The 24,261-nt window shown below is 38.3% G+C and overlaps 1 protein-coding gene and 1 long non-coding RNA gene across 11 annotated transcripts in view; one reads left to right on the top strand and one right to left on the bottom strand.

The window, feature by feature from the left end:
* Positions 1–24,261, top strand: part of LOC106036886 (uncharacterized) — a 221,985-nt gene that overhangs the window by 149,844 nt on the left and 47,880 nt on the right. The window lies entirely within an intron of this gene.
* LOC136790587 (uncharacterized) lies at positions 6,160–9,540 on the bottom strand. The gene is made up of 2 exons (XR_010830821.1): positions 9,307–9,540; positions 6,160–8,998 (listed from the first exon to the last, which is right to left on the bottom strand). It is a non-coding gene; the product is annotated as an uncharacterized lncRNA (long non-coding RNA).

Raw genomic sequence — 24,261 nt, 5'->3', positions numbered from 1 at the left:
ATCCTCCTGACACTATTATTTCTTTTCTTTTTATTACAGTAGTCAGTGTGCTGCTAAAACAAAGACAAGCCAGCTTTTTCTCTTGCTTTTATATCTGAAACTCAGAGAGCATTTTTTTTTAAACTCTCATTTTTGTTGGTTTATTTGTGAATCACTACGTCTTTCAGAATATGAATCTGTAGAACGTCATGCTCTTAGATATAAAGTGAAAGGAAAAAACAAAACAAAACAAAACACAAAACTACACTTCATCCGTCATCTCCTGAGAAAGTCACAGAAAAAAGTCACTGGAGAGGCTGACCTACATACCACACAGTGTCCCTTAAACAAAACAGAGTTGGAATACTTTCAGTGCATTACCAAGGCAGATATAACCATTGAAGATAGGACACATAGAAATAGCCCAGAAGGCTTTCTCTTTAACATTTCATTCTTCAGTTCACTGGACCAATAACAAGTGGTCAAAATTTACTATCTACTCTTTTTCTTTTTCTTTTCTTTTTCTTTTTCTTTTTTTTTTCTTTTTCTTTTTCTTTTTCTTTTTCTTTTTCTTTTTCTTTTTCTTTTTCTTTTTCTTTTTCTTTTTCTTTTTCTTTTTCTTTTTCTTTTTCTTTTTCTTTTTCTTTTTCTTTTTCTTTTTCTTTTTCTTGTTCTTGTTCTTGTTCTTTTCTTTTTCTTTTCCTTTTCTTTTTCTTTTTCTTTTTCTTTTTCTTTTTCTTTTTTTTCTTTTTCTTTTTCTTTTTCTTGTTCTTTTCTTGTTCTTTTCTTTTTCTTTTTCTTTTTCTTTTTCTTTTCCTTTTCCTTTTTTTTCCTTTTTTTTCTTTTTTTTCTTTTTCTTTTTCTTTTTCTTTTTCTTTTTCTTTTTCTTTTTCTTTTTCTTTTTCTTTTTCTTTCTCTTTTTCTTTTTCTTTTTCTTTTTCTTTTTCTTTTTCTTTTTCTTTTTCTTTTTCTTTTTCTTTCTCTTTCTCTTTCTCTTTCTCTTTCTCTTTCTCTTTCTCTTTCTCTTTCCCTTTCCCTTTCCCTTTCCCTTTCCCTTTCCCTTTCCCTTTCCCTTTCCCTTTCCCTTTCCCTTCCCCTTCCCTTCCCCTTCCCCTTCCCCTTCCCCTTCCCCTTCCCCTTCCCCTTCCCCTTCCCCTTCCCCTTCCCCTTCCCCTTCCCCTTCCCCTTCCCCTTCCCCTTCCCCTTCCCCTTCCCCTTCCCCTTCCCCTTCCCCTTCCCCTTCCCCTTCCCCTTCCCCTTCCCTTCTCGCCTTGCCTTTTTCTTTTCTTTTCTCTTTATCATTCACTTCTTATCATTTTTGGACATGGGTGGTTTCAAGTTATAAAAGGACAGCTTGAGAAAAGCTGGATCTGAAAAAACTCCTAACCCATCCCCCAGGAGAAAAGCACTAACCCATCCCCCAGGAGAAAAGCACAATCACCATGCGTGTCTTTCTCCCCAGTCGGAAGAACTGGATGAAGTATGTGCCTTGATCCTGGCATTCAAGACACTGTGACTCTGTCTGATAACTGCAGAAAGTAGGTTTCAGAAAGGAACACTGTGGCTGGCTTCTTAGATCTGCTCTAGCTTGACTCAGCTGCCAGTCTGATTTGTTGGGAGAGTCTGATTTCAGGGGAGGCAGATCCCAAAATGTGGTTGCCCTCATTGGCATCAGACAGTGAGCTCTGCATGTGATAAGCACAATGTAGGGATTGCAGCTGTAGAGGTCCACCTCTTATTGAGGAAAAAGGTGTTATATTTTGCACTTCCTGAATGACCTTTCCAGACCTCCTGCTTGTAAAGTACAATACTACATTTCAAGCTGAAGGGAAACAACTCCTCTTCTTCTCCCCCTGAAAAACAATCGTTTAACCATGGAAAACTATTGTGAAATCCTTACTGGGGTGGAAAATTTGTACTCTCTCCTAGTGCATTTCACATGAATGAAAAAAACATTCCTGTACTTCAGAAGCTGTTAACAGGAACAAAAATAATAAAATAAATAAAATGAAGACATTTTCCAGATTTTAAGTCACCTAACAGAGAACAGTAATAATCTTCCCAAAAGGGAAAGGAACATTACCTCTGCTAACTGCAAAAGCTTCTTTTCTCAAGAAACATCTTCTTTCCTCTGTCAGTTCATTCACTTTCTTTTCTGCACTTTCTTGACCTTCATTTCTGTGGCCTGAACCCTGCAAAGTTCTAATTGCAGGCTAAAATGAAGAGTTGAGCTATGGCAATATGACCGATGAGCAAGGAAGCACTTTTTTTCTTAAGGATGATGTAGAATTTGTTTTTAAGAGTTGTTTCCTGTTCAGAATCTTGAGTCAATGCAGACAGTGAGCATCAGGGGTTCCAAGATATGGGGTAATGTGTTTTGGAAAATGGATTCCAGAGGAATGATGTTTTTCTCATCCACTGTATCTCATTCACCACCACTGTATGTTCAGACCAACAAAGAATGAAATGACATCACAGCACCCATCTTTGTGACCAGGGTTTCCTCCCCACAGTTTTTTTTTTTTTTTTTTTTTTTTTTCTGTCTAAGAAAATCTTCTGTGAAAAGATCTTATTTTCAAACATAGGCTAAATATTGTCACAACTCTTGTTTGTGTGGACCTTTCCCCATGTCAGATCATAGCTTGCAGGGCCTTGATAACTTCTCTTGATTCTGTTTGGAAGATAAACAGGAGTGAAACCTGAATATAAGTAATCTGACTTAAAAGACCTCCAGACTTATCACTTTCCCCGATGTAAGAGTCTGGTCATTTATTACTGTGTTTCTATTTATTTTATTAGAAAAAAAAAATGTGTGTAGTTTAGAAAGACTTTTATAGCAAATTCTGGACAGCTGAAGCATTTTAACACTTTTAATGACAGATTTGCCTTAAGCATATAAAATTAACTGTATTACAATTTAATTAGGCCATTCTAATTTTTTTATACTTTAGATATGGATTTGAAACTCAGTAAATGTGAAATTGTGGCTCTCTTAAGTTATATCTGTAAACTTTTAGACAGTTTTGCTGCACAAAACATAAATCTGATCACCTAATTTTCTTGTTCTCAGCTCTCTGTGGGACTTTTGGTATTTTTCCCTCCTAAGGATGGCTGCTGCTTTTGTAGCAGACTGCAATAAATTTATGAAATGGATACACAGATGGTAGAAAACAAAGGGAGAATTTCAGCAGTTATATTTGTGGCCTAAGTTTGCTTTAGGCAGGAGGGATTTTTGCGAATGAAACCTTCTTACAGCACTATGATTTGTCTGTATGAGGTACTGGATGTCCATTTAAAGGCTATATATATATATATATATAAAATAATAATATATATATATATATATATATAAAACCCGACAAAATCCATTGTGATTCCAAGTTTCATGCAAGTGAGATCCTCAGCTGGCGTAACTGTGCACACCCTCATTTATGGCAAAATACCTTTAATACTCTTAGATTTCTTTTTCTGGTAATTAATTAAAACAATTGTAATTCAAATTTCTACTTTCCAGAGCCTCATTTTATTATATTAAATAACAATCGGAAGTTCAACTGTACCAGCATTACATCACAAACAAACACTGTGATACCATTGTGTTGAAGGCAATTTTTCCCTTGTTCCTTTGCTGAAAGTTCTGCATACATGGGGTATTAACTTTCACAATTAGAGACACCCTGAGAAAACCCCAGCAAGTCTTCCTCTTTTTGCTAGTATTACTCTGGGGGATGATACGGTTGGTATTTTGCTGCCACAATGTCACATTAACAAGAGAAAAAGAATCAGTTTCCACAACTAACTGATGGGCTACTGAAGAACTTTGTTCTATATCTGTGCCGACACGCTGTGGGTAACCAAAGTGACTTGCTTTATATTTGAAAGCTTAGAGAACTAACTTACATTCATGTTCTGTCCATTTATACAATGAAAAAAAAATCATTAGCAGAAACAGGAAAGATGGAGGCTTAATTTGCCCTCTGTGCAAATTATGTGCTGATTTTCAGGGGAGGCTTGGAAAACTTGTTTCATTCTTCTGAAAGCAGGCAATGGAGGGAAAAGCGCCATTGATTATATTCCTCATCTATTGCAGAAAATCTGGATTCAGTTTCATGCTCTGCCACGACCCCAAAACCTCAAGTGATCCTAGAATGATTTTTTTTTTCCTGAGAATTAAAGAGCATCCACACCATTTGCTTTTGAAAATGCATATATCTTTTCTAGATCTCATCTGTTCTAATGTAAATACACAGTAGAGCTGTTTCTGATGTGTGTTATAGAAGCTTTTTAATGTAAGCTCTGTGGATAGGCAAAAGGAATTACTTTGTGGACTGAGTCTTTCTAGCAATGAGACAAGAACATGGGGTCCTATATGCTTTTATCATTTTGCCAGGTTTGTGTGAAGGACAGGCAGAATTGCAGGCTCTGAGCTAAAAGTGGAACAGGAATTGTTCTCCATCTATTACCTCAAAAGGGGCAGAGGAGAATGGAGAGCAGCAGGATGAGGCCACAGCCCCAGATTTTATAGACAGCCTGTAGAAAGGGAAATGTACTGCACCATTTCAACCCAGGGCTTGTGCTCCCCCTGTACTAACAGAAATTGAAAGTTCTTCCTTGGCTGGCAAGGTGCCTGCTGCCCCATTGAAGGTCCATGCCAACAAGATACAATCTAGTCTTCAGGTTACCTTTGAAAAGGAACATCTTATCTAGATAGCGTGAGATTTTTTGCATGTATATGAATTGCATTTATATGCATTGTATATAATGTACACTTACCAGTATATATTTATACCACTGTGGGCTGGAACTGCAAAAGAGTAGGATTTTCTTTCCAATGTATCTGGACTTGTCATTTTGCAATGTCTGAAATCTCATTCTGACCATCATCTACAGGTATCCATGTTTTTTCTTGCTGATTGGAGCAAATTTCTTAAACGTGTTGGACCCTCAGGAATATGGAGGTACCAAGTTCTTGTCCTGACTATGGAGAGTGCTGCAGGCCCTGGAGCACTGCATGTACCAGGGCAAGACAACCTAGCTGTGGCATGCAAGGTGCTGTAGGCATTTTATTCATTGAGGCATTGAGGGGACTAATACATTAGTTATTGGTCATTGAAGTGATTGTGAAGATTGTCTTTTTTTTTTTTTTTTTTTTTTTCGTCCTCCAATTTACCACCCTGACTGCTGTACAATCCTGTGATAACCTTACCACACTGACTGGTTGATAGCCAAGTTCATGTTGGAGCAACACGCCTGGAGACAGTAATGAGTAAAACATAACTGGAGACCCATGTCATTCTCTCCACCTGTTTGCATGTATACTTATACCCATGATATACTGTTATATCCCCAGCTTTTTTCAGGCTCATGCATCCACCAGCTCTGCAATGCAGTGCTTTTATTTATTTATTTATTTATTTATTTATTTATTTATTTTCCTTTGGCTAAACAGAACATAATGGTCAGAATGAAAACAACACATCAAATCAAATCTCACTCAAAAGTTAAATATTGTTCTCTTTTATCATGTTCAGATGTTTCAGTAAAACAATGCCTTTCTGACATTTTTGGAAATCATCATCTAGAAGCATCACTAGAATGACATATCATTTACTGTTGTGTCAGACCTGCAAGCTGTTGCATAAGTTAAATTCCTTTTTGGCCCTCAGTGCTTAGATATGTGTTAGAGAGCTTTAACATGTCTGCATGAGAGAGGAAGACACTGTGATGCAGTTTCAGTTTGTTTGCCCACTGACACATTTTCAGAGACTAAACAACAAATGAAAAGACCATGTAGTTCTGTGTCTGTTTCTCCTGCTCTATATGTATCACATGTATCAGCCTTTCTTTTCAGGCTCAATAAAATGCCATCTAGCATGACATTCCTCAGCAATCAACACTCATTCCTGACACATCTGCTTGTATTTGGCTTTAATCCTTCTTTGCTTCATCTGTATTTAGCAATACTTCAGAATTTTGTGTCAGCTAGTCTCATACTCTAGCATGACTGCAGTATTGACATGATAATCTAAAACTTTTAGGTGAAACAAAATATTTTACATGTATTTAGATCTGATAAATACTTTAACTAACAGTGCCTTGCAGCATAGCCATGTCATTTTATACATTAGGTTTGCTAGTGTCCATTTAAAATAAAACAAACAAACAAACAAACAACAAAAAGAAAACCAACACATTTTAATGTAAGAAAATATCTTAAGAATACTCAAAAACATTAAATTGCGGCAGCATATAGTTTTAAATCTATACTTGTAATATGAAAACAGTAGCATAGAATGGTTAATATCTTTGGAAGATTAAGCAGAATAAGCATTCTGTAACATTGTGAACATATTTCTATTACCTGAATATTAGAATGATGTTTGGCTTTTTAGTCTGAAAACTTTTGTTTTCTCTGGTGTTGGAAATTCCAGTAAATCCTAATAATGAAGAAGCTCGAAAAAATATTATAACCCACTTTATTATCATGATGGCAAATTAAAAAACTTTATGTATCCACTGCCATGGTAGTGATTCTATTTATTTATTTATTTATTTTTGAAGGTTACAATCTTTTAACACAGCAAATGAATCACAGGAATAACATATCTTCTGAGCTGACCTGTATAACTTCAGTCTAAATCCTAAGGATAAAGTAGTTCAAATGCCAAAAGCACAACACCCTTCACAATTTATAATTGTTCTGTGATATTTTGCTAATCAATATAATCTGAGAGGCTAGTCTTGCAAGTTTAGCTATCTCAGAAGAGTTCATGGTCACTTAAAACAGCAATTATAATATTTTATAATCACTGCTGACTTAATGTGGATTCAGACATGTTCCAAGGATGATCTCTGGGCCATTGACTATCTATCCCACCTATTTTGAACTATCCCACCTCTAAAGAGAGCAAGCTGAAAGGGTGGAAAAATATGTATCTGTCAAATGAAATATATACAGCAGTATCTGGTGTGTTCCTAAGGTTATGTGAAGACCATACAGGATTAACAGTTTTATCAGAGCTGTAACGTACTTGTTAAAAAGATATGGACTTGTTGAATTCCTATTATCAGTTGGAACAGATGGATTTCCTGCAATTTAAAGTATTGCAAGCCTTGAGAACCAACGTCTGGGCTCAGACGATTTGTGGAGTTTGAACAAGTTTATGAACTTGTCCCCCTCTAGTGCATGAAGACTTTTTTTTTTTTTTCTTTCTAACTTTCCTTATGTACAGCTTGTGTTTTGTATTATGACATGGTGATCCCTCCAAATGCTGTGCTGGCAAAGCAGATGTGCTCTGCTTTGCTCAGATATATCTCTAGAGTGTATATCTGGTTATCCACTACTTCCCCTTCTCTTTTAAGCTTGTGCATTAAAGTCTATTGGGAACTTCAATGCATACTTCCCCATACACTCAATGTGAAACACTAGCTATGAATATTTCTTCAGTGAAGGTCTAAAAGCATGAACTGTGGTCTTCTTTTCTCCATAGCCTGCAGATGAACTCAGATGTCACAGAAAGAGCAAGACACATTATCCCAGAGTATGTGCAATTTTTCTTAACCAATTCTGTGGGATTTGTCTACTTCTTGTTTCTCATTCTCTTCCAGGGTTCAGCTGAATTTGATATGATTAAAACATTAACATTCCAGACCCCACAAAAGATCCCCATGGAAGACTTAATGTTTAACAACAAAGTCCTTAAGAAGATATTTTTGAGATAGATTTATAGGGATAAATCAAATTTTCTATATAGATAACGAGGTTAAAGTACTGTAATCAGATCTAGCAGGTAGAAGACTTAAACTTGTAAGAGATGTAGCTGAAATGTGGCGGACAGCTTCAAAATATCTTACATTTACATTATTTCAGCCACTGTATTGATACTTTTCTGCATGTTTGTGCTACCATAATAAATCTAACCTCTGTTCTGATTCGTGATAGCAAGATGAGGAATAAGAGCTGATAGATAACAGAAAGAAAAAAATAACTGATATTCTCAGCTTTTTATCTGTTTTTGCTTTTGGTTGTTATTAGTTTTGATTACTTTCCCATAAAGCATAAAGATTTTCCTATTTTATTTTTTGTCTCTCTGAAAGTTAACTCACCCAAATCTGTAACTGATCAAAAATCCTTCTTTTAAAAGGTCCTGTTAAAAATTTCTGAGGCCTCATGTTCTCATGGAGCCTGCAGAACAGGAAGAGATGGTGTACCAGTGGCACAGCCTTTCTCTCCTGTGGTGGGACCTTGATGTACTTGGATCATCTACCTAGTGTGACCAACCCCTTCTCTTTTTGTAAGGGAAATTCTGAAGTGATGTTGGGTCATCCCTGGAGCTGTGGGAAATGTTCACTTACAAGTAATTTTCTCTGCTGAGTCAACAACACACAGTTCACAACAACGGGAAGTAATTAGATTTTGAAATTAATGGATTTCCCTGTTACCTCAAAATGGACTCTTTTTTTCTAGCCTTTAATAGAACTGATTTATTATCAAGCTTTGGACTGCTCATGATAGCTACTGTCTCAAATTGGGTGCTGGCAGATACTTATTAGTTTTATTAATGACGGAATAACTAATGAGAAAATGTTGTAGATCTTGTAGTTTTTTAAATTAATCACATTTACCTTAGAATACTTCTGCCATTTTTTTTCTGATTGCAGATAGAATACAATTCAGCTGAGACATTTTTCTGATGATTTGATTTCTATTTGATATTTTTTCTTCTGCTCTTGAAATCAATTACTCGGATAACATAACAGGCCCCCATTAATCTCTATGGAGCACAGTACAATCTGTTTCACTTCAACCAAGGAGGTCCTATTGGTGTAAATCAAGGAGTCAGTCATTTTGTTGCTATTTATAAAATTAGTCACCTGCAACATCATCCTGGATGAAGTCCATTGAATGAAACAATGTTGGAACAGTCCTATGTACAGGACTTAGTGTTTCACTTTCAAGTCTGCAAGTTGCACATCTCTTAATATAAAGATGGGAAGTCCCTTTCCATTCATTTTGAACCTATTACAAAAACAAAACAAAAAATAATAAAAGCAATTTAAAAATGAAATATTTTTTCCCTAGCAAAATTTTATCTCTCTAGACTCCTTCCAGTTATTCAAAATAGCAAAATTGCAATTAGAAACTTGGAAAATTTATATCAACACTTTGCGGGTCTAAAGGATTAAAAAGAAAGGAATCATGTTTTCTCTTCTGTAGTACAAAATCCATCTAGCATATCATCCAAGTTATACAAACCAAGAAAAAAATATCTTCAGAAACTTAATCTAGTATATGACTTCTGTTTACTCAGAATAATCATGACTTACATTCCTATTTTCTGTAAGTAAATGTAGTTATGACTTTCTCCCACTTCATTTTTGGTAGGCAAGATGAAAGACAGGAAGATTTTGCTGTTTTCTTTTACTTGTGATGACTACTGCATTAGTAGTTTTGTTCTTCTGAAAGAATATACACAATGCTATCATGACAAGATGTGCTATAGCATTAATAGTGACAAAGAAAATCCAATTCTTATTCAAAGCAATATAAAATGAGAGTAATTCTTATTCAGAGATGTTAAATTTACATTCACATCAGTGAAAACAGAACTTGTTCAACATGCTTCCCATGTAATAGAAGTTCTTTTCCTCCTAGTAGCTACTTGACCTTATAAGGTAGAAGTTGCATTGTGCCACTAACAGGTGCCAATTTTGCTGGGCATGAGTCAGGTAAGCAGTACCATGCTAATGCTGTTAGCATAAAGGCCTGTCAGCTGCTTCAGTTCGAAGCAAAACAGCTTAAATGTAAAATATGTATGTATATTTTTTATGCATATATATATATGCATATATATACACAATTTAGAAGTAGAATTATATAGAAACAGTTTACTATAACCTTGTGCAATAAAGAGCTGAAAACTGAAATGATGATGCAGACAAGCTGGACTTATTTTAATGAACTCGTTAAATGCATAGGCAATTCTCGGTGTTGGAATATGATTATAAAGATTTGGATGTATCTAGCTGATTTCTGGCAAACAAACAAACAAACAACAACAAAAACAAACAAAAAACACCAACAAAAAACAAACAAACAAAAACCACCAACCAACCAAAACAAAAGCAAAAACACCTACAAACATTGATTCTCATTTGACTTAATATAACTACTCATTATGAGCAGGAAATTCCTTCTTTCAAGAAAAAAGGTGTTCTGCTGGAAAATGCTACTTTATCATTGACTTTGAAAAAGGAGTGAATTCTCCTAAAAATCCTGGAGCCAGTAAAGAAATGCCAGCAGTCAACAAGTGTTTTTGGAAGTGTGAAATTTGATGATGAGCTGACACCACTTGGACTGGAACCCTGATTTATGCACTAATCTCATTGTTGTCCAACAGTAGCTGGTACCACTAGTTAGATCTGACTACTTGATGAAGTTATGGTTCATGCTTGAGTCACAAAAAAGATAAAGGGTTAAAAACTCAGGCCATCTAAAGTAAAAGTAGAACAAAGAAGCAATGAAGAAGAACAAACAAGTATAATTAAATTTTATTTTTCTTGAAATATTTCAGACTGTGCAAAATCAAATGCTGTGTTTGGTTTTCAGATTTTTAACCTTTTTGTATGAAAAATAACTAACCTTTAAAAAAAAATAAAAAAATGCTTGAAGTGTTCTTTGGCAACTCCCTAAACTAAAAGAATTTCTGAGACAATTAAAAATTAAAACCAATTAAACAATGTTCTCTTCAATAAACATGCATCCATTTGTATACCAAAGCTGCAAAGCATTCCAAATAGTTTTGTGTGCAAATCATGGGGACTTTTTTGTTTATTTGTTTGTTTTTATCCATATTTATGGATATTCTCCAAAAAGTAGTTGTAGAATGGACCATGGAGAGACTTTTTTTTTTTTTAGCTCATATTTTCCAGATATTGGTTTATCTCCAGAAACATTTAAATTGTCTCTTGCTTTGTGTTTTCTCTTTGTGTTTTCTTTGTGTTTTCTCTTTTAAACCTACTACTTTGAGCGGGACATTATGGAGAACTCCTGAGGTCCTTTCCAACCTGACCAGTGACATGATTCCATCTGTATGACCAATACTTGTAAATACCTTTGTAAAGCTCCCTATTTCTGAAATATATTATCTTCTTCAGTGCTGACGTTATAAGACAGAAATATTTCACTCATCTCAATAAACAGTCTTGACAACTCAAATCTTTTACCTAGATACAGAACTGACATATCATACAGCAACAGAAATGCATTTATCGTGCTTGAATTCTGATAGGTGAAGCTACCATGAGCCTGTCCATTTTACTGGCATGTTCACTCAACTTTTGAGTTATTCAGTTGAGATTTCAATGTAGTTTGAAGATTCACTCTTGAGATAAAAACGGCAGCTCCAGTGAAGAGACACCAGTTTTTGTGGTGAGAGCCATCAGCTGTGTTCTGCAACATCTCCCTAAAGTAGTTAGTGCAACCCATCTGCACTATTCATCTAAGTACAGCTGAGAGAGAGTGAAAAGAACATCTCATCTGTTTTGTACCACTGTTAGGAAGGAGGTGTCAATTTGTCTCCATTGCCCAGAAAGAGAGCCTGCATAGTTACTGTAGCCCGGGCAACTAAATTTTATGTTGCCAAAGTTAGGCTGTGTGGGTCTCATCTTCAGTTACTATTGTGAACAAAAAATTAGAAATTTGGAGTTTAAAGCTTTAGTCGTTTTACCCTGCTGGGTAGCCAACCTCCACCACAGCTACTCCCTCACTCCCTGTCCTCGAAGAAAAAGGGGGAGAAAGTACGACAGAGTGGATTAAGGGTTGAGATGAAGACAGGGAGATCACTCAGTAATTATCATCACGGGCAAAACAGACTCAGCATAGGGAGATTAATATAATTTTTTGCCTACTAGAACAGTGAGAAAATAAATGCAAGCTAAAAACACCTTCCCCTCCATCCACCCTCTTCTACCTCCTTCCCACTAGCGGCGCAGGGGAATGGGGAACTGAGGCTACAGTCAGTCCCTAATGCTTCATCTCTACCTCTCCTTCATGGTCACTCTCTGCCGCTGCTCCACGTGGGGTCCCCGCCGTCCTTCCCAATCTGATCCTTCATGGGCTTCCCACAGGCAGCAGCTCTTCAAGAACTGCTCCAACATGGCTCCGTACCACGGGGTCCATCCCCCAGGAGCAAACTGCTCCATCATGGGTCCCCCATGGGCAGCAGCTCCCCCCAGATCCCCTGTTTCTGCGTGGGCTCCTCTCCACGGGCTGCAGCTCCGGCCCGGGGCCTGCTCCTGCAGCCTCCTCCAGGCCACATCCACCTGCTCCACCAGGGGCTCCTCCATAGGCTGCAGCATGGAGATCTGCTCCATGTGGGACCCATGGGCTGCAGGGGGACAGCCTGCTCCACCAGGGGCCTCTCCACAGGCCATAGGGGAACTTCTGCTCCAGCGTCTGGAGCACCTCCTGCCCCTCTTCTGCATTGACTGTGGGGTCTGCAGGGCTGGTTCTCTCACATTTCTCACTCCTCACTCTCCCAGCTGCTATTGCATACCATTTTTTTCTCCTCTTTCTTAAATCTTTTCTCACAGAGACCCAACTAATGTTGCTCACTTGTTCGGCTCCGGCCAGCTTCAGGTCCCTTTTGAGGCCATTTGGAGCTGGCTCTGATCTGACATGGGGCAACTGCTGGGCTCTGCTCACAGAGGCCACCCCTGCTGCCCCCCGGCTGCCAAACACTCGCCATGTAAACCCAATACAATTGAACATCTGAAAATGTTTTGCTGAGTATCTGGGAGAAAAAAGAGAGTCTATGTCCGGTAGAAGGCAACTTGGGGAGAGTACAAGGAATTTGCCAGCATATACAGAGAAAACATCGGGAAGGTTAAAGCACAGCACGAGCTCAATCTGGCCACTATAGTTAAGAATATTAAAAAATATATTTTTATATAAAAATATTTTATAATAAAATTTTATATAAAAATATATATAATATATATATTTTATATAAAAATATTAAAAAATATATACAAATATATTAACGGTAAGAGGAGAATCTCCATCTTTTACTGGATGCAGCGGGGAACATGACTACTGGGGATAAGGAAAAGGCTGAGGTTCTTAATGCCTTATTTACATCTATCTTTACTAGTCAGACTAGTCACGTATCCTCGGGGTACTCAGCCTCCCATCCTGGAAGTCTGGAGTGGGGAGCAGAAGAAACCCCCCACAGTTCAGGTGGAAACAGAGGCCTGCTGCTCCACCTGGACTGTCACAAGTCCATGGGGCCAGATGGGATCCACCCAAGGGTGCTGAGGGAGCTGGTGGATATGTGAGGGAGCTTGGCTGCTTTCCATCATCTATCAGCAGTCATGGTCATCCAGAGAGATCCCGGATGACTGGAGACTTGCTAATGTGACACCCATCTATAAGAAGGGTTGTAAGGAGGACCCGGGGAACTACAGGCCTGTCAGCCTGACCTTGGTGCCAGGAAAGGTAATAGAGCAGGTCATCTTGAATGCAACCATGCAGCATATGCGGGACAGCCAGGGGACCAGGCCCAGTCAGCATGGGTTCATGAAAGGCAAGTTCTGCCTGACCAACCTCATCTCCTTTTATGACTGGGTAACCCATCTGGTGGATGAGGGAAAGGCTGTTGACGTAGTCTACCTAGACTTCAGAAAGGCCTTTGACATTATTTCACACAGTATTCTCCTGGAGAAGCTGGCAGCCCATGGCTTGGACAGGTAAACTCTTTGCTGGGTTAAAAACAGGCTGGATGGCCAGGCCTGAAGAGTGGTGGTGAATGGAGTGAAATCCAGCTGGGTCACCAGTGGTCACCAGTGGTGTTCCCCAGGGGTTGGTGTTGGGGCCTATCCTCTTTAATATCTTTATTGATGATTTGGATGAGTGAATTGAGTGCACCCTCAGTAAGTTTGCAGACACCAAGCTGGAGGTAAGTGTTGATCTGCCGAAGGGTAGGAAGGCCCTTCAGAGGGACCTGAACAAGTTGGATTGATGGGCAGAGGCCAATGGAATGAGTTTCAACATGGCTAAGTGCTGGGTCCTGCAGTTTGGTCACAACCCCATGCAATGCTTCAGGCTTGGGGCAGAGTGGCTGGAAAGCTGTGCAGAGGAAAAATATCCAGGGGTGTTGGTCAATGCTCGCCTGAACATGAGCCAACAGTGTGCCCAGGTGGCCAAGAAGGCCAATGGCATCCTGGCTTGTATCAAGAATAGTGTAGCCAGCAGGAACAGGGAGGTGATCTGTTCTTTGTTCTCTGCTCTGGTGAGGCTGCACCTTGAGAACTGTGTTCAGGTTTGGCTCCTTCAGTACAAGAAAGACATCGAGTGTGTCCAGAGAAGGGCTACGAAGTTCGTGAAGGGCCTAGAACACAGGTCTTATGAGGAGTGGCTGAGAGAACTGGGGTTGTTTAGTCTGGAGAAGAGGAGGCTCAGGGAAGACGTTATTGCTCTCTAAAACTACCTGAAAGGAAGTTGTACAACTACCTGAAAGGAGCTGGGGGTCGACCTCTTCTCACAGATAACTAGCTATAGGACTAGAGGGAATGGCCTCAAGTTGCACCAGGGGAGGTTCAGGTTGGATATTAGTAGACATTTCTTCTCAGAAAGACTAGCCAGGCATTGGAATGGGTTGCCCAGGGAGGTGGTAGACCCACTGTCCCTGGGGGTGTTTAAGGAAAGGTTGGACGTGGTGCTTAGGGACATGGTTTAGTGGGTGATATTGGTGGTAGGGGTATGGTAGGACCAGATGATCTTGGAGGTCTTTTCCAACTTTATTGATTTTATAAAATCTTGGACCCCTGACACCCATAAAATATTTTTGTCAAATCATCTTTGAGACACTTAATATGATCTAAAACCACAGTCAAAACCTCTGCACTAGAAACACCATAAACAGTGACCTCAAAAGCTTTCCATGCATCTCGAAATATTTTATTTCATTCTTTTAGCATTTTCAAGGTGTCACTGAGATTAAATGATAAGTTCTAAATCTTCCTTAACTAAGTGACATCGAATTTTTTCAGGTTATCTGTGATAAACCTGATAGTGTGATAAAAAAAATACTGTTGTGATAGGCACTTCTAATTGCTTTTTTTTATTATTATTATTTTATTTTTTTTATTTTCAAGACCTTAAAGTGCATCTATTGCTGTTTCTACTGAGAAGGGGAAAGTTAGTATGTATTCATAATAAGAGTCAAAAAAGTAAAGGACAGGGAATTATAGATCTATCAGTTAAACTTCAGTTCTCATAATAAATCTGGAATAACCTGCAGCACCTGGAAAACAAAATGGAGATGAGAAGCATGCAACATGCATATTTGTCAAGAACAAATCTGAGCAAATGAAGATGATTCCTCCAATGACCAGATAACAGGTCTTATGGATAGAAGAGAAGCAGAATTTGTATAGCTTTATTCAAGTAAATCTTTTGACAGACTCGGTTGATATTCTAATACCAAAGCAAGGAAAAATATGGCCATTATTCTGTGGGCACAAAACTGATTAGATAACCACACCATACAGTAATTAATAAAGTCTAATTACAGTCAGGGTTCTGTGGGGGGTCTGCTTTAGATCTGTTTCTGTTCAAGGTTTTCATTAGCAAAACAGATGGTGGAATAGTCAGAATGATCATTAGTTTTGCATATGACACAGTGCAAGGAAGAACCCCAAATGTGTTGGAGGACAGCAGTAAAAATAAAAATATGGAGAAATGGACTGGAAATATAGGATGTAACATCCTAGACAAAGGACTAGAGCAAGGTTAGAAGACAAGGGCAGGATATTAAAGGAAAAAATAATGATACAAATCCTGGATAGGAAACATTAGGAAGAGGTTCTCCAGAAAGATTTTAAGATGATAGTGGACCACAAATTGTTTCTGAATTAACAATGTTACATTCTTGTGAAAAGACAGTCACCTGCTCATGGTATACAAACAGAAATATGACCCAAAAGATGCACACTATGATCAAAGATTGTAGAAAATTCGAGCTAGGAGGTAAGATATAAAGAATTGATGTTATCAGGACTAAAATCAAAAAGACAGGGAAGGATGCTAGTGGCAAGAAAGGTTGATAATCTTAAACTTTCCTGTTGTTTTAAAAGGGAAAAATACTGTTCTCTCTATCCACCATGAATGAGGACAAGACGTTTCAATTGACACTAGAAGGATTAAAGTTATTAAAAATATTTTCTTTTCCTAAAGCTAATTGAGCAGGGAACATTGTAGACTGGACATTGTATCTGTCAGTCTTTAATGAAAGTCAGTCATAAATCTTTCAGAAATGACATCGGTATTGCTAAAACTCCTTAGAGCAATGGGATGGATCAAACTGGTTTGCGTTCCTGAGTCTGCTGGGCGTCCACAGCATAGTATGTAAAATTAGGATGTTTTTTTTTTTTCTTAGGTGCGTTACTGTAAATCTGTATGTTACTTATCCAGCAAGTCAGCATTGGACATTAGTGCACCATTTTGGCAAGGCTGGACAGTTATTTTTATGTTTTAATTTATTTGTCTACAGCAATTCTGCCTTTGCTTGCCTATTGTGTCAAAAGTGAAGTTGTACATTATATTTTAGCTCAGCAGCAGCAGTTGTCCATCACTCCTAGTTCTTGACTCCTTACTTAGAATTAATTTTGTGTAAGTATAGCTGTTAGCAGTGGTGTGTAGTGCTGTGTATAGTCTATTGTATTTTAATTTTATTGTAATTATGCAGCATCCAGATACGTCCAAAGAACAGGAATAATTTAAAAAGAAATGTAATCTTATGAACACCAGTGTTTATTACTATGTGTAACTGCAAAGATATAAGCTAAATTTTTTTAAGAATTGATAGAATTGGTAAGAATTTTGTCTCCATTAGACTGGAATGAGCATTTGTGACTTTGATGACTTTAGAGTTATGTTTCTGACTTATAGATAAATCTGCATAACCAGCATTATAATCCCGCTTTATACTGCAGTTACGGAATATATCTTCCTGTAACAGTCTTAATCCATAGGGCCCAGAACTAATGAAATCAGGGACTTGTGTCTTGTGGTTGGTTGCCTTTTTAACCAAATTAGGACTAATACTGCAGTGGAATTTCAGGCTGTTTAGCCTGGAAGATGATCCTGACAAAAAAAAAAACAGGTTCTTAAGATCCCCATAGGGCACATTTTCCAGCTGAGGCTTGCCTGAAGCTGGGATGTGCAGAAAGTTTTCCCTCATTTGGGTCCTCCCATGTCTAACACAGGGCAAACGTTGCAGCTTTTCCCTCAGCGTTGTGTTATCATAACTCCACTCAATCCGTTCTTTTGTTTATTTCTGTCTTGAAACTTACAGGACAGGGCATGCAAGTCAAATATATATTTGGCTGTTGGAACTAGATGATTAGGGACTAAGGTCCCTTCCAGTCCAAGACATTCTGTGATTCTGTGTCAGAATGCATTATGGACTTCCTTATACTATTAGACTTCCTTATACTATTATCAGATTGCAGACTTCCCAGCATTACAACAGCCTTAGTTTCCCCCCAAAAGTTTATACCATCCTCACAAATGGCACTGTGCATCTCACTTCTGTTCCTGTATTGATTAACCTCAGTTCTTTCTCTTTTCATCTATTTTCCGTCATAATAGTCCTTGTTCCTTCCTGTATTCCCTACCTATGTTTGTTTAGCCTGGAGGCTGGCCAAGAGATGATAGCTGCTCGCCTAGTCCAGACTCACATGCTTGTGAAATGGTCAGCCTAGTGCTTCTCATGCCTAGGTAAATGCACACTACCTCTTTGATAAGGATCTGTGACACAGGGCTGGCCCACCAGCCGTGAACACCGACTGTGATCATAGCCACATCTGTGGATATAATTTTAAAGTCTGGTTAGGGGCTGAGAAGATTTGGGTGGAGCTGGAAGAAAGACATCCTCCTCCCTCAGACCGAACAAAGAACCTAATAAAAATCCTTCTTATTCCCCACACATATCTGTATTTGCTGTGTCTCTACAGCTGCATATCTTAATAAAATAGGCTAGGTAGGGCAAGGAGAAATCTCCTTTCATATAACACAAACTGGAAATGCAAATGCAAACTCACAGTCTGAGTTTAAAGGAGGTGTCAAAAATCACCTTCAAAATAATTAGTTTTGATTACTTGGAAACATCCAAAGGTTCAGTACCAGTCTTACCAAATTTAGGATGTATATTTTTCTACCAATGAGAACAAACGGAAGAATGAAGTTCTTTGGTGAAGCTTCAATTATAAGAAAAAGAAAAAAAAAAGAAGAAAGAAAAACAAAACAAAACATGTTTTATATATTGTTCAGCTGATGTCTATTGTTTAATGAGTCATAAGCCTTTCATTTATAAACAGAAATGTTCTTAGAATTTGAGGGACAGAAAAATATTCTGTGCATAACTACTTCGGCAATAAAAGCACTCCTGACTAAAAATATATCTCAAGCATTAGCTAAAAAATAAACTAACCCAAGCCATTATAATTTGGTTTAGCATTAGCTTTAGAACTCTGTCACTGTACCTGTCTTGGCCCATAAACCAGGGTTCATTGTGTTATATAATAGGGAAGGGGCTAGAGTGCCCCTTCTATCTACATATTTCTGTTATTCTTATTTGTAGGTGTTTCCTGGTACTTTTCCCCACCTGGATCCCACAAGCTTCCATCAGTCAATGGGTGTGCGAGAGGCCATGGTGCCACATTGTACTTGTGCATAATATTTGATTCTTGCAAGGGAATGGGCCTGTGGGGTCAGTCAGGCACATGAAGATCACGGCTGTGGTACTTGTCTCTGTCTCTGTTTGCTGAGGTGGGGATGAGGGGGGAGGTAGGTGAGGTGAGCTGACAGGCTTCTGGACATTTGTACCAACAAAAAATTTTCTGATGGAGTTTAGTGCAATCTGAAGTCAAAAGAAATTTCTCATTAATCCCTTAATCCCTGAAAGACCAAGCAAAATATTGCTTGGCCTTCACCTAAGAAAGTGAAAGCAAATTCCCATGATGTGTCATTTTTACCTACATAAAGCAATAATCTCAGCTCCAGCTTCCAAGCAAAGTAATTCCAATGAAATACAGATTGGATCAACTGCTTTTCAGTATGCATATTATGACTAAAAAAGGATCTTTGCCCAAACAATGTCATAAGCAAATAAAAAACTGTCCAGTTTTTATTTTATTTTATTTTATTTTATTTTATTTTATTTTATTTTTTTTATTTTATTTTATTTTATTTTATTTTATTTTATTTTATTTTATTTTATTTTATTTTATTTTATTTTATTTTATTTTTTTATTTTATTTTATTTTATTTTATTTTATTTTATTTTATTTTATTTTATTTTATTTTATTTTATTTTATTTTATTTTATTATTTTATTTCTACCAGAAATGTACTGATGGAAACTATCCCAAATATAATGAATACTAGTTATATATAACTAAGAATCTAATATTTAGGCCTGGATTATTTCTATCTTTTTTCTCTGGTTAGAGGAAGGGTTTTGTTATTTCCTGCTCTGTATGGGAATCCAGGCACAAGCAGTTCATCTCATGACATTTCCTTATACTCAAACAGACAAGGTGACACATAAAGCCCAGGGGCAAAGGGAAACCTGATAGCAATATAGCTGAGCTGCAGTCGGAAGTGGTGAATTCCCTGGACCACAGGGAAAGCTTCCTGTTCTTTGTAGATGAGCCTATTATTGGAATACACTTGCCTGCAGTTAATCCTCAAAGTAATTAAATGGAAAGGAAGCAATTAAATCACTGAAAAGGAATTGCATCTGGTTCAGAGGGAAAAATCCAGGCCTAGGAAGTATTTCAGTGATAGTTGGATGTACTCTGTAAACAGGTATCTTCCTGTTTGCACAGATAATTAACATTTATATGCTAATAATATCTTGTGGTAATCTGATGAATCTGAAATGTAGAAATTCTTGTTATTGTGACCTATGAAGTATTAAGCAATGAAAAGTTGATATATATTTTTCCCATAATGGGATAAAATTAAAAACCAAGCCCCATATCCTCATCTTGTCGAAATTAGTCTTGTGCCATGGAAGCTAGTAAAGCAATGTTCATTTACATCTGCTGAGAACCTAGCTCAGCATTTCAGTAAGCATGTCCCAGAGAAGGAAGACTACAAAAATTAAAGTGAGGAACATGATTATTTATTCATACAGCTCTCCAAAGACAAAGATTAGCCAAGTTCATAAGGAGCTTGGAGTGGCTCCTTATAATCAAGTGTCAGAGCAATGCTAAGCACTACTGTATCTTTTAAAGATTGACAAAAGTCTTTAAATAAATACCATTTTATACATTTTGAAAGCACCAACTGCTTTAGAATTATCTTTTACACTTGTTGGCTAAATTTACTAATTACTGCAAATGTTATTTTTAAGGTATACCTTTTGTTCAGACTACTCCAGTCTGTAGGATAAATGCTGGAAAGTCATCAGAAGGATCTTGGAGAGATCAAAGCTCTGGCTGATTGCTTCCTTATTTTCACTGCTGGAAAACAGGTAGTTAAAAAACAACTATATTCATTAAAAATCTATAGTAGAGAGTAGCATAAGGATTCTATTTTGAAAGCATACGGAATGGTAAGTGCTTTTTTAATCCTTCTCATTTTTTTTTTCCTTATGTTCTTTATTTTTCCTTTGCCTTGTTCCTTGGCACACTCTGGTGTTATACTGCATGTCACTGTTCTCACCGTTACCACCTACGAAGCTGGAAGCTGGGCTGGCTGAAGGCAGTAGATGTTGTCCTGCTAATGAGTGAACAATGATAGGTGAAGTAGCATAAGCTGCCCGGGACTCTAGCAGTGAATACTGACAAGTGGTATTAGCTGTGGCTGATCAAAAGGGATTCAGGAAAATATACCTGTGGAAAAAGACTAGCAAGAAAGAAGATGGTGATAGTAATTGAGACCTGAGAGGATGAAGATATGGATGAGAGCTGTAGGTGTGCAATTGGACCAAAACATCATAGCTGACAGATGATCCAGTAGCAAAGATATGACCTTTTTGTTCAGATGAAGATAAGTCTGAGCTGAAAAATATGCCTGGATTATTGATCTGAGAGACAAGAATTTGCTGCTGGATGAGGGACGTTGGAGTGAGGCTTTGGGATGTGGGGAGAGAACAGCAATACTGGCTGTCCTTTGTCAGCATATGAATACATACAAACTTCTTCATTATTTAAAATATTTCACAATCTGGCAAGAAAAATATATCATTATGTCCTAGATATGAAGAGCCATACCTTACTTTTGAGTAACTGTTGATGTGCTCTCATTTTTATTAATAACAAAATATAGCCTTGCTGTAGCCAGATCAGGGACCTTCCTATTTATCTTCAACTGGTCTTTACCTTGCTTCAATTTTTCCCTTGCTCTCAGAGAATCAGATGCAAGATGTCCGTTAGCTACATTATAATTTCCTTGAAGATCAGCCCTCTAAGCTATACATCTTCACTGTTATAACACAGATAGTATGGATAATGTGGTCAATTCCCCACAAAATACTGTCCACCTGTGTCAGACAGGAAAGGAAAGGAAAGGAATGTTAATATTCAGGTCACTCAATGTAGAATTTATTCAAATGGAGCATATGAATATATTAGCTTAATCATGTGGTTTTACTGTATAATATTCACTTGCATACTTAAAGACTTCTCTAGAAGGACAACTACAGTTAAAGCTTATGTGATGCTTCCAGAAAGGTCCAGTTTTTGGTACTCATCTCAGGATAATCACTAGGGATGTCATTTTTTTCATGTTCAAAAATGCCATACGCTGTTTTTTCTGCCTCTTGGTTTTTGTTTGTTTGTTTGTTTGTTTTTCTATTCAGATGTTTGAAAAAGGGATTCATCAGTAGGAAATCACATTGTTTTGACTATCTCAGAAAGGTTTTTCCTCAGTAGCATTAAGCTTCTTATCTTTGAGGCAAGGACAAGCTATGTTGCAGCAGGAAACCTTTGTAAGAAGAATATACTTTCAGCTGTCTGTGATCTTTGCCAAGCTGGAAGGCTTCAGAAAAATTTCTGTTTGTTCAGTAGAGACTACAGAGACTTTAATGAACAAGCCCCATTCCTCCCCCACGCCATCTGCAGCAACAAGCTAGAAATCTACTGAACTGCCAGAAAATTATGCCCCCTGTGTAAAAGCAGGTATTGCATCTGCCTACCACAGCTCAGTGGGATGCTGGCCATAAGGAAGAAGAAAGAGAGGGAAGGAAAGGAAACTGCAGGACTTGGCACATAGAAAGGAATATGGAGCACAGAGAAGGAGGAAAAGGAGCAGAAACAGGGGATATAACTTAAGACTACATCTCAAAGTATATACATGAAGAACAGAATTAAAGTTGATGAGACAACCTTTAATTAATACTGTAATTTCTTAATTCTGGTGTCTCTTTCTATACAACTGTGATTGTCTTTTAGGCTCAGTTTTACTGCTCACTCTTTGGCACTTATTACTATTTGTAATTCCCTGGATTATCTGTTGGGAGCTGACCGTTATAACAGGACCTGCAGGAGATCTCTGCACTGCTGGAGGCAGGCAGGATACCCTTGAGTGTTTCATGTGGTATTAAACATCTTCCTAAGGGCACATGAATCCTTAGATGCCTTAGTGCATTTCTTGGTGACATGACACAGGTTCTTAGGGTGCTAAATGTTATTTTTGTGTAACTCAAAGTCTACAGGTAAGGTTCCCTCTTGCAATGAACTCCCCATTTGGCACTGATGCTCCAGCTGGCCAGTCTAAGTCATCCTGGCATGGCTGACAGAGAACTGGAAACCTCAGCTATCATTAATTCTTGTTTCCGTAATGGATTCAAGGGAAATGTTGTCATGTTGACACAACTGAATGCTACTTTCATTGGCTTGAAGGTCACACCCAGAGAGTGGTGGTCAATGGCTCTATGTCCAGGTGGAGGTCAGTGAAAAGTGGTGACTGTCAGGGGTCTGTCTTGGGACTGGTACAGTTTAATATCTTAATGACATAGACAGTGGGATCAAGTGTACCCTCAGCAAGTTTTCAGATGACACTAAGCTGAATTGATACAACAGAAGGAGGGGATGCCATCCAAAGGGACCTGGACAAACTTGAGAATTGGGCCCAAGTGACGCTAATGAGGTTCAACAAGTCTAAGTGCAAGGTGCTGCACCTGGGTGGGGGCAATCCCAGAGAGGAGACAGATTGGGAGAAAAACTCATTGAGAGCAGCCCTGCAGAGAAGCACTTGGGGGTTCTGGTGGGTGAAAATCTTGATGTGATCCAGCACTGTGCACTTGAAGCCCATAAGGCCAACTGCATCCTGGGTTGCATCAATAGAGGAGTGGACAGCATGTCAAGGGAGGTGATTGTCCCCCTCTGCTCTGCCCTTGTGAGGTCCCACTTGAAGTACTGTGTCCAGGTCTGGGGCCCCAGCACAAGGAGGATGTTGATCTATTAGAACAGGTCCAGGGGAGTGCCATGAAGATGATCAGAGGGCGGAAGCACCTCTCCTATGAAGAGAGGCTGAGAGAGCTGGGGATGTTCAGCCTAAAGAAGAGGAGGCTCCAGGGTGCCATATTTCAACTTTTCAGTACTTAAAGAGGGCTTATAAAGAAGATGAAGAGCAACTGTTTGCTCAGTCAGATAATGTCAGGACAAGGGGGAATGGTTTTAAACTAAAAGAGAAGAGATTTAGATTAGAGGTTAGGAGGAAATTCTTCACTCAGAGGGTAGTGAGGCACTGGAACAGGTTGCCCAGAGAGGCAGTGGATGCCCCATCCCTGGAGGTGTTCAAGGCCAGGCTGGATGAGGCCCTGGGTAACCTGATCTAGCGGGTGTCATCCCTGCCCATGGCAGGGGGCTTGGAACTAGATGATCTTGAAAGTCCTTTCTAACCCAAGCCATTCTATCATTCTACGTGATATCAGAATTGTATTTGGGTTTATAGTAGGAATATCATTTTGGTCCCGAGATGTTTAATTCCCCCTTTTGTAGACTTGTTCAGAAATAACCATTGGATATCTTACCAAGAAATGGAACAGACCAAGCTTGTGCAATAGTTTAAGATAATTTATAAACTGGTACAAAGGGCAGAATTTATGACACCAATTCTTCTATGCAGATTCTTGCATGTATACCCCTTAGAAATATCAGCTGAATTTACCAGTCCTAAAGTTGTATCAAACGTAGATGTTGACCATACTCTAGCTGTTGATTCATACAGTGTTTTCTTTCCTTTCCAATTCTTTCAGATTCGTGCAT

The sequence above is a fragment of the Anser cygnoides genome, chromosome 1, assembly GCF_040182565.1.
Source record: "Anser cygnoides isolate HZ-2024a breed goose chromosome 1, Taihu_goose_T2T_genome, whole genome shotgun sequence".
NCBI lineage: Eukaryota > Metazoa > Chordata > Aves > Anseriformes > Anatidae > Anser > Anser cygnoides.
Note: the sequence above shows the minus strand (reverse complement) of the source record. Positions and strands in the feature narration are given on the sequence as shown.